General features: G+C 35.9%; 1 protein-coding gene across 1 annotated transcript in view; it reads right to left on the bottom strand.

The window, feature by feature from the left end:
* Window positions 1-10,619, bottom strand: part of l(3)02640 (porphobilinogen deaminase-like protein l(3)02640) — a 327,247-nt gene that overhangs the window by 313,818 nt on the left and 2,810 nt on the right. Inside the window, exons 2-3 of the mRNA XM_067096679.1 lie at window positions 10,274-10,419; window positions 2,739-2,792 (exon numbers count right to left, since the gene is read on the bottom strand). The gene's annotated coding sequence lies outside the window, so the exon portion shown is untranslated. The remainder of the gene's footprint in view (window positions 1-2,738; window positions 2,793-10,273; window positions 10,420-10,619) is intronic.

Here is a 10,619-nt window from a genome sequence, read left to right as displayed (position 1 = left end):
CCAGTTAGACCTTTCTACACGTGTTGGTGGAGACGGCCACGTTTGACAGTAGATTACATATGATTAATAACTAAAACTGCACAGCGTGTTCAACGTTTAACAATGATTTTCCCAATGTTTTGATGATTATGAATGTATAGTATGAAACTGGGCTGAGGATCCAAAACTGAGGTTGAAGTTGCCATTGAAAAATTAAAACCTGCGGTTCTAATCTTGTGAGTTCCTGAGGACAAACCAAAAATTATGAATAATAACTGATACATATTGAAATAGATGACGTACTAAAGGGAAATATTCAGCGTTCTGTCGATGTTAATATCATAATACTAGACGTACAAGATATAAGAGAGGCATATTTTAATGTGAGATAAGAAGAAGAGGGCAAAGTAAATTTGATAATGCAGGTAGTCAGGAAACAATGTAAAGTGTCTATTCCAATCTCTACGAAACAGAATGGACCCAAGTCAAAATAAAGCCAGAGGAGTATAATAATATTTAGTGATGAAAATGAATAATTAAACCCATTGAAGTGTGATATAGTGTCAACTCGACAGAATGTAGAGGTTTACACTCTGCGAAACAAATAATAAGGACTTACTCTGGGAGTACAGCCACTAAAGACGAAAGCCAAAGTGCCCTGCTAAACAAAGTGCGATACCCGAAAGGGATATCTTGCCCCAGTAGCCTGTATCATACTAACAGTTCTTGTGAAAAGGAAACTCACCACTGGAAATCATTTTTTCTGCAAGATTAAGACCCTGGGATACTGCTTACGTCGAAGTTGGGAACAATATTCCAACAATGGTAGGATACAAGAACTGAGGCATGACCAGTGCATATCTTTCTGACAACGTTGGCTTTGTCTCCGCTTTAAAACAGCTGAGGAGAAAACAACTTTAAAAACCCAGTAAAAAAAAATGTCCGAAAACTGCGTGATAATAACGCACTAAAGTCTACCCGACAACGTTTCTTCCCTGCCGTGTTCTTTCCCTGTTCTTGGACTGTACCTGGAAAGTGAAGAAAATCTCCGGAAGAAAAGTCATGCAAGCTCAAATGAAGCACGAAATCATTACATGGATCATTCCTTCCCTATGCGTTGAAATCCTGGCTGCCATAGAGACAAGATAACGGACGAGGGTAAAATTTATGTAACCTTGTTTATCACCTCTACTGTTGTTGATCATGAAATGGCGGGTAGGCAAAAGGATGAATTATAAGCTCTTAAAAGTGTTTTCTACAGTAAATTTGGTTTTATTTCCTTTTGTTCGGCACAGCATCAGGTAAGGCAAAAGTGATTTATGAGGGCAACGCTAATGAACTCAATATTGGGTAAAGTAACCGAATGCCTTTGCATTATATGCCTGCAAAGAGGAAACTTGTAATTGAACAAAATTCAGTCATGCTAATAACCAAATATATCCATCATCTGAGTTCACACTATCTGCAGCTTCTAGTGATAGGTTACTAAGTAACTGTTGCCAAGTATACCCATGAAACGAATTTTATACGGTTAAACTTTCCATGTATGTTGAACCACCTTACTTCTATACATAAAATTGATGCTTTATTCAATATTCATAACTTAAAAATATTAGTAACATTATACTTACACCAGAATGTTTACAAACCTTAAGAGTTCAGATAAGATAGATGATTCAATGAAAATCAAAGATAACATACAGAAAAACCTGTAAACAAATGAACGTACTTATACAACTGGTCTCGTGCATGAAGGATGATAATGGATGGACAGCCCAGCCGAGGAAATGATCCGTCATCAAGCTAACTAATAGGTTACTATATTACAGCCAGTATGGTCTTTGCTGTAGGTGGAATTTTCCCTATTATGATCACCTATTAAAGTCCAATGGTGTAATATCTATATTTCGTTGCACACTCAGACATAATGACAAACGTTTGGTCAAATATGACCTCCACGTAAGAATGAAAAGAAGTTAAAACGCGTGAAGCGTGAAATTTTTGTTTCGAATCCTCTTATGTCTTCCCCGTTAATTTCATGCACAAACAATCACACCACACATTCTTAGATGACGTAAAAACAGTGGTGATATTATAATGGGCGAGCAAGAAAAATATACAGCGAACATGAGCTAATAACTAGTTACTAAAGCCCTGTCCACACTAACGGGCACTGCCCGACGGGCAAACACTGTTCCCATAACCCGTTCCATTCTACAAGGTGGGAAGGTGACAGACCGAGAATGGAGCCAGAACGATGCGATTGTCTGGTAACACTTGCAATTGTCTGGTAACACTGCTTCAGGAGCGAGAGAAAATATAAACAGCTGGAAGTGCCCGACGGGCATGCCTGCTAGGGTGGTCAGGCCATTAAAATCAATAATAATGTAAGCGATAATCATTAGTACAATTAAAAACAGCAGCAGCTGGATCATTAATAGCAGTCGCAGCATGTTGGCTGATTGGTAAGTAATGTCAATAAATCTAGAGCTACTGTATTCAAGATACTGACACAGCCTAATCATGACCTCTCAGCTAATTCTTATCTACTACTGTAAATCTGCTAACTTACTCTTTCACACAATTCTAATATCTAGTTCTATTTATTGTCATTTCTGAGAAGCCTAACATTTTCACCGCAATGCTAAGCCTAGGTCACTGACGTTACTCACAAAAACCACTCATAAACTATGAGACGTAGAATCAAACGTTTCTATGTAACCTACAAAAAATACTAACGAGTTCTGATGTGTACTTACATCCGGTTGTTAACTGGATTAGGTCAAGGGCCTCTGCTCCTGAATTCGATCCTTCTGAAAGATGAAGAAAAATTAAAATCAAGATTAACTATGAGAGCACAAATGAGGCTGGGACGGGAGATTTGCAACATCATCCCTTTTTAAAAATTCAGTCATTTTAGTTGCAGAGAAACGTCTAAGGCTACAATTAAATCAAGGGATAAAACGAAACAGTATTCTTATTACGTCTAGTAAGGGCGTAATACATCTGTTCAATTCTTAATTCATATCCAGAACCCATTCGGAAAAGTAAAATGCAATTCATCATAAAACCAATAAACTCCCAAGAACTGTTACATCCGGTGACTCATGATTTCAGTCAAATATAAAATAAAATAAAAAAGTCTAAAAGCCCGGCTGACTGTAAGCACAGTAGCTGTTTCGGGGTTGCATCATGATTAGTTCAGTGTGAAAAGGTCTCACACAATTAAGTGAAAAAGAAAAAACTTAGGTCATGTAGTATTTGCTATAATGAGGTTTTCCCCGTTACTACTGGTGCCATCTATTCGTTGGCGAAAATGAACCTGATCTGAAGAGATGACCTCCAGGTTATCCTCGAAATATTTTCTTTAGTCATGTAAGGAGATATAAGTGCCCAAACAATAAACAGTAAAGCCTATTCCTAGGTGACCAATACATCACCAACAGAGATTGCGTTGCGTAATAAGGCAGATCAATAACATTCTAAAGCTTCTAATCGACTTTTTCTTGTCCATAATGTTTCTCTATTCGAGTGTAACTTGTGTTATGCCCGAAGAAAAAATATTGGACAAACATCTGAAATTAAACACTAAATAAACAATAATATTCTTTTAGCTTTTCTGAAAAGATATAAAAATATATCTTAAGTGCTTGACCCTTAAAAAATTTTTTTTTTAAAAACTATAAACTCCCGGCATTAGCACTAGCCCCGCCTCTAGCACAATTCATTCAATGCAAGCCAAATGTTACCAACACGTCCTCAGAAACACATGAAAAGTGAACACAGTGCTCTCTAATAATATTACAAAAGGGGAACATAATGCATTCTGTAAAAGTTAAATGTCTCCTGTGCATCTACAATAAGAACATAAAAAAGCGAACAAGTGCTTTCTTTGCAAGTCTAATGATGCTAGTTACACTCACAGTACAAACATGGAAAGCGGGCAGAATGCTCCCTACCAAAGTCAAATATATGTTCCCACCACATCAAAGATAAAATCATGACAGTGAACACAAAAGCTCTTTGTTCAAATGTTGCCTATACACCCACAATACAGGTACCATGAACAGTGAACACAATGCTTCGTGAAAGTCAAATGTTCCCAGGACATCGACAATACCAGCCTGAACATTGGACATAATGACTTCTGTGCAATGTCCGAGTCCCTCCACAATTACAATATGAAAGTGAAAACTATGCTTCCAAGTCGCATGTCCCTACAATCCTCAATAACAGAGAATCCAAAAGAACCACCGAAGAAAACCCACTGTGACAACGTTTTTATCTATAAGGTACGCAACTTTAGGTAGTTTTTATAATAAAACACAATGGATATGTAACAAATGAGGCTTTTTAAATAATACATAGTAACTATAAAGTATTTTTCATTTGATTATGAATGAATAGTTCATATTCATCAATCAGGATCAAGGCAATAAATATTTTTTCAATACTGTTTATAAATACACGCCGGCTGCAGTTAAATTCAGTGGTTTAAAAGGTTATCTCACGTAACTACAAAAAATTAGCTAAGGAACACTGCCTTCGTTTTTATCCTAAAACGACTCAATTCCTGAGTACTCCCGTTCAGAACTGAGAACACGACCTTTGCCCTGAAGACGAGCTTGATGTTCTACAACGTACAGTGCTGTTATGCAACGATCGCATCTTGCGTACTAGTGTTATGGATGACATACCAGCTTGCTTAACAAGTTCATTCAGACATGCACCACTTTACATTTAAAAGGAGCTCACGCTAGAACTGATAGAAATGCAATGTAGAGGGTAATGAAGATAAAGTGTATAAGGTAATTTATTGAGCGAGATCAGAAGTGATTATGATGCAGGGGAAGCCTTGCGTTAGGATGTCAATAGAATTTGAATTAGATGGTTTTGTTTCCAGGTTTGTTCTAATCTCTGGATTTTTCTATGGATGGAGTGGTATGAGGTCAGGGGATTTGAGTGCAAGTTTATTTGGGCAAAGAAATGGGATTGCATATGGACTGTGAAGTGGTTGATGTTTGCAGATGATACAGTATTTCTAGGCAATAGTGAACACAAGCTACAATGACTGATACAACAGTTTGGATGGGGTTAGAGTTGTGGAAATCTTAGCATGATTAAGGTATGAGGTAGATGGAGCCCAGAAAGATGGAACAATGCACGGAGGGAGGATGAATGGAAGTGGTCGATTCACACAGGTAAGGTAGGGTGAGACAAGAAGTGCAAAAAGGGATACTCGATGTAAGGGAGGCATCAGGATCTTTGAAAACGTTTGTAAAAATAGGGGTCTCTTTGGAATTACATTTTGGTGTGAATTAAAATACTGCTGAGACAATTTTCCTTTATAGGTAGAGGGTCACCAAACTGCGGATGACTTCCTGGCTAAGTACGTGAAACAACTGACACTAAGGAATTATCTGCATTGGGATCATCTTTCATTCAGTAGTAAATTAATGTAACTGGTTTTTTCTAGATCCGCCTCGAGTAAGAAGAGAAACCTTATTGGATAAAGAAGCAAATATAAATAAATTTCACTTTTAATTTGACTCGGTTCTTAAGATTCTTTCCATCACACACGTGCCAATTACATCAGACCAAAAGCGGCGTCGGTCACTTCATAATATCTACTGGTACGTATCTGAGACCTGAGGGTTCCCGGAGTTAATAATATGAGGTGTGTCACTGCCTCCTAGGGAGGCAGCAGTCTGCGACCGCTTAATTAATATATGCCTACCACCCGTCTCTCTCTCTCTCTCTCTCCCCTTGCTCTTCCATTTAATGATGCTAGGCTCATTTCAGTGTCACATGGGTCCCTCCCCTACCCAAGCAAACCCCTTACCTTTCCCCTCCAAAGGTGGGATACTCCCGTTCCATTCCTCACCTGGTAAACGTGTTGTACAGTATACGTATATTATACAGATACTATAGAACAGCTTCTTTAGGATGAGAACGCAATGAATTTCAGGTTAACTGTTCTATTTGCCAGAATGGTATGCCTGTTATCACGGGATCTTAAGTGGAATTCTCTCCTTCTCTATCTATGCAATGAAGTGTACATGCAAAGTATTTCTATATCGTCTAAAGTATAACTAGCTGAACGGGAACCATGCATGATTTAAAATTTTTACCTTCGTTGTTTAGCTAATTGACAAGAGTCATGAACATATCTAACCTTTGTAATTTCATGTTGTCTTTTTTAATTTAAATAAAAATACAAAAAAAATGCCATAATATACTTTTACAATATCAGGGTCGAAATACGAAAACAACAGAAATAAAAACTAATCGGAAAATTTCCACTGTACTTCTGAAGTACGAATTCAGTTAGCCAAGGGCAAGTTTTTATATTCCTAACTTTAAGGGCAATCTGATCATTTCATTTCTGTGGCATCTGTTATCCTTCTGGCATTTTGCATTTGCTTCAAACAGCCGAGAATTCGCTGGTCAAGCCACTTCTGACAATTTCTCGAGAGAGAGAGAGAGAGAGAGAGAGAGAGAGAGAGAGAGAAAGAGAGAGAGAGAGATGTACCGTCAGTTGATTCTGGAGGGGAGAATTTTGTCATCTACTGAATTATTTTTTTTACTTATAAAGAAGAAATATATGCAGAATTCTACTTGCACATATATCACTCTTACATATGAATGTTTTTTTTTTTTTAGGAAAGGAGATGAAACGAGAATTTCAACAAGAATAACAATAACAAGAACAATACTAAAAAAATCTATACATCAAAACATAGAACCCGATAACAATAATAATGCAGTTTACAATTTTCAGACAATTTGACACAGGTATTCGTTGTTATACGAAAACTAATTTACACTGTAAGATTCTCAGTATTCAGAAATGATCTGTTGGACAGTTAGTTATATATTTTCAGAGATCAGATACAAAACTATCACACTTTCACTCAGCAGGCATATGAAAGTAGTCAATATAAGGTTTTATACCATGGACGCAAATAGCCTATTATTCAGTCTAATCGATTATTCATGTTCAGTGCACTGATTTTCCGGTTCAGATATCAATAAAACCCATTCCATAGTCTTCACTGGGAAAATGCTCAGATGGAAGATTTGTCTGTACTCCCATTCGGTCACCTGAGACTTTCGAAGCTTGATAAGCCACGAAAAAGCAGAGAAGCTACTTTTAAAGAGACTTAGGCTAATCCACTATCCAGTGACTAAAATGTTAAAGGTGACATCTTGATAATTATGAGCGGTAGAATTAGAAGTAACTGGTAGGTTATCCGTCCACTTAGGAATCATATGTCCCTCCTTAGATTATTCGTAATAAAAAGCGAGCCTTCTCCCTGCACCATACATACAAAGTGGAAAAACAATTCTTTTCTTTTTCGGAAACGAGGACCAGGGAACAATGGTGAAATTGCTCCTTCTGTGTGCCACATGGGACACACACACACACACACACACACACACACACATATATACATATATATATATACATATATATATATATATATATATATATATATATATATATATATATATATACATTGTAATTACGTGTGTGTAGCCATAACTAACTCATGAATTTGAAATTCACTACTCAAGGTGGTGAATCCGATATCAATGGTTTATTTGTAGTTTGATATTTGAAAGTAAGAAAAACATCATGTGCACAATTAGTGACGAAACTATTAATTAGAAACAACTACAGACAGAGACACTTCAGATAATATTTACACAAATATATATATATGTATATATATATATATATATATATATATATATATATATATATATATATATATATATATATGAATTTTTTATCACATATTGTTTCTAAGAACAGAATATCTTTTAAGTGGTTGTTGATGGTTCCACGTTTTTTCACCCTGGTTGTAATTCACTAGTCTAAAAACCACTAGAAACATAATTCACTACCTGGGTAAACAGAGACACAGTAGGTTCTCAATGGAGCATGTCCGTATACTTGGTATACTTGACTTGGCAAAGGATTCGAACCTGCGTCATCATACTCGCTAGTCGAGTATGTAACCGATCTCACTCCTAGGCCAAGAGTTCACCTTTCGGAGGAGGTATAGACTTCACGGTTCTCAGGAGGTTCCTAAGCGTGAGGTTGCTAGCCCCAAATTCCGTATTCTTGACCCTAGATATAATGGTACCTTTTTGCACAACGGTGGACTGGTATGTGATAAGCCAGGAGCGACTGAGGAAATTGCAAACGTGAGTCAAGCCCTGCACACCTCAGTTACAGAAACTGCATATATATATATATATACATATAATATATATATATATATATATATATATATATATATATATATATATATATATATATATATATAGGTATATATACACTGTATAATATATATATATATATATATATATATATATATATATATCATAAAAATACCTTAAAATCTCAATAGGAGAACATATCGAAAATTGTGGTGCAATGGCTGACTTAGTCGCGTGGTTGTTTGACCGAACGAAAAACTTTGTTGTCGACCATTCGTGCGTCCATGATTTCGGTTTCACCATGAGGGCCAGGCACGAAGGGCGTTTCCCCAACTTCTGTTCATATATATATATATATATATATATATATATATATATATATATATATATATATATATATATATATATATATACTGTAATATGTGTATATGCATACATATGCATGCGTATGCAGCATATAAACACTTGCATGAGTAAATGCGTATATGCAAAACGGAATAAACACGCGATAGCGGGCAACACCCATACTGTCACATATCTTTTATATATATCTTTTATTTTACATTTTTATGTATGCACTTATTCTGTTTAGTTGTGGAAGCTATTTGAGTGTCTTGTTCTCTTTCTTTCCCTGTGACTATATTAACACACACACATTATATATATATATATATATATATATATATATATATATATATATATATATGTGTATATATACATATTTATATATATATATATATATATATATATATATATATATATATATATATATATATATATATATAATATGAAACTGACGGTGCATACCTTTCCTTGATAACTTGTATTGGTAATCACTAGGTATCTTCAAGTCAAAAGCAAACTGTAAAAAGTATTGTCAAAGATCGTGCCAAACAAGCTCTCGGAGACCACTAACTTCCGCCAAGGCCGAGCAATTCATTCCGGTAAAAGTATCTTTTCCCGAAGGGTTATTTTCCTGTCTTTTCCAAAAGTAAAACAATTCTTGCCAACCAACAGGCCAACCTTCTCGTAATACTTTCCTAACATTCTATACGATTTTGGAAGCAATCCTGCTGGCATACAGGCAAACATAAACCAAATCAGAAAGGTATTCTCTTTATCAGAGGTTAACATTGTACATAAAATATGTAAACTTTTCACAGGCTTTAATTACAAATATAATTTATGGCCTTTAAGCATTGAATAATCATTTTGATAAGTTTCAAGATATATATAATAGTAGTGATCATCGGTAATAGTATGGATGCATTTGGTTTAACCTAAACCATCCCTGACTGATAAAATCGTTTTATGTCATATCACACCACATCTGAAGCTCAGGAACAGTATTTCTCTGATATTTTTCCTACCGAATAAATCATTAAATCAGAAAAGGCAATGTATTTGACATTAGCTAATTGGACACCACTTACAGAGGTTGTTTCAACCTTTAATGCTTGCCTCCACTATAGATTGATCTCTTGTGTACTTACTCAAGATATTCTCAATTTCCAATGGCATGCGCCACTCAGAAGGGTATAAAGACTATTTACTCTGGGAGCTGGGGTTACCCAACTGCTGTGCAATTATTCATAATTTTTTACGTTCATCGTAAAAGGTCGAGCAGTGTGCCAAAGTACTTATCTTCTCATTTTCTGAAGACTCGTCAGTTTTCAACATTCAATAACTACAACTAACACATGACTTCGGTGGCATTTTACTGTTATTTTCAGGTACCGTTATCAGCTATTTTGAAAACTGGTGCGATATTTTAATGCTTTATTGATTCCCCAAATATCCCTCGACGTGAAAACAAAACTGAACCATACAAAGTAGAAAAAGGTAATAAGTAGAAGACGCCGATTTATAATTATCAGCCAAGTAAATGAAATAAGATGAATATCATTTTCCCTCAGGAAGGAATTCCTAACGGTATATACTTTATGGACATGAGTGGGGCATTAATAACACCGCAGCAAGTCAATCAATTTCAACAGATCTTCGTACTGTGGCGCGAGCTTACTTACGATCATATCAAAATTAAGTGAAATACCTTGTAACTCACCTTATTTAACAGGGATAGGTCATAGAATGTTCAATGGCGTCCAACATCATCCAATATGGATCTCTCAGGAAAATCGTTTGAATTTTCACAGTCACATAAGTCTCTGACCAATACTCACGTTGAGTAAAACTCCAAACCACCAACACCTGAAAGTATGAAGCCTCGTGTAATGATTGTCTTCCAGAAGGAAAACAGTCTGAGACTATTGGTTATACCAATAAGATATTAGAAAGGATTTTTTGAGAAAAATTATTACACAAGAATCACAGAAAATAAGCTGTTTCCCTTTAATCCCAACGGCCTTTACGTCCTATTCAAGGATGTAGTATGAAATGCTGCAGAGGAT

This window comes from Macrobrachium rosenbergii, chromosome 53 (assembly GCF_040412425.1).
Source record: "Macrobrachium rosenbergii isolate ZJJX-2024 chromosome 53, ASM4041242v1, whole genome shotgun sequence".
NCBI classification, from domain to species: Eukaryota; Metazoa; Arthropoda; class Malacostraca; order Decapoda; family Palaemonidae; genus Macrobrachium; species Macrobrachium rosenbergii.
This window is presented reverse-complemented; position numbering and strand designations above follow the sequence as displayed.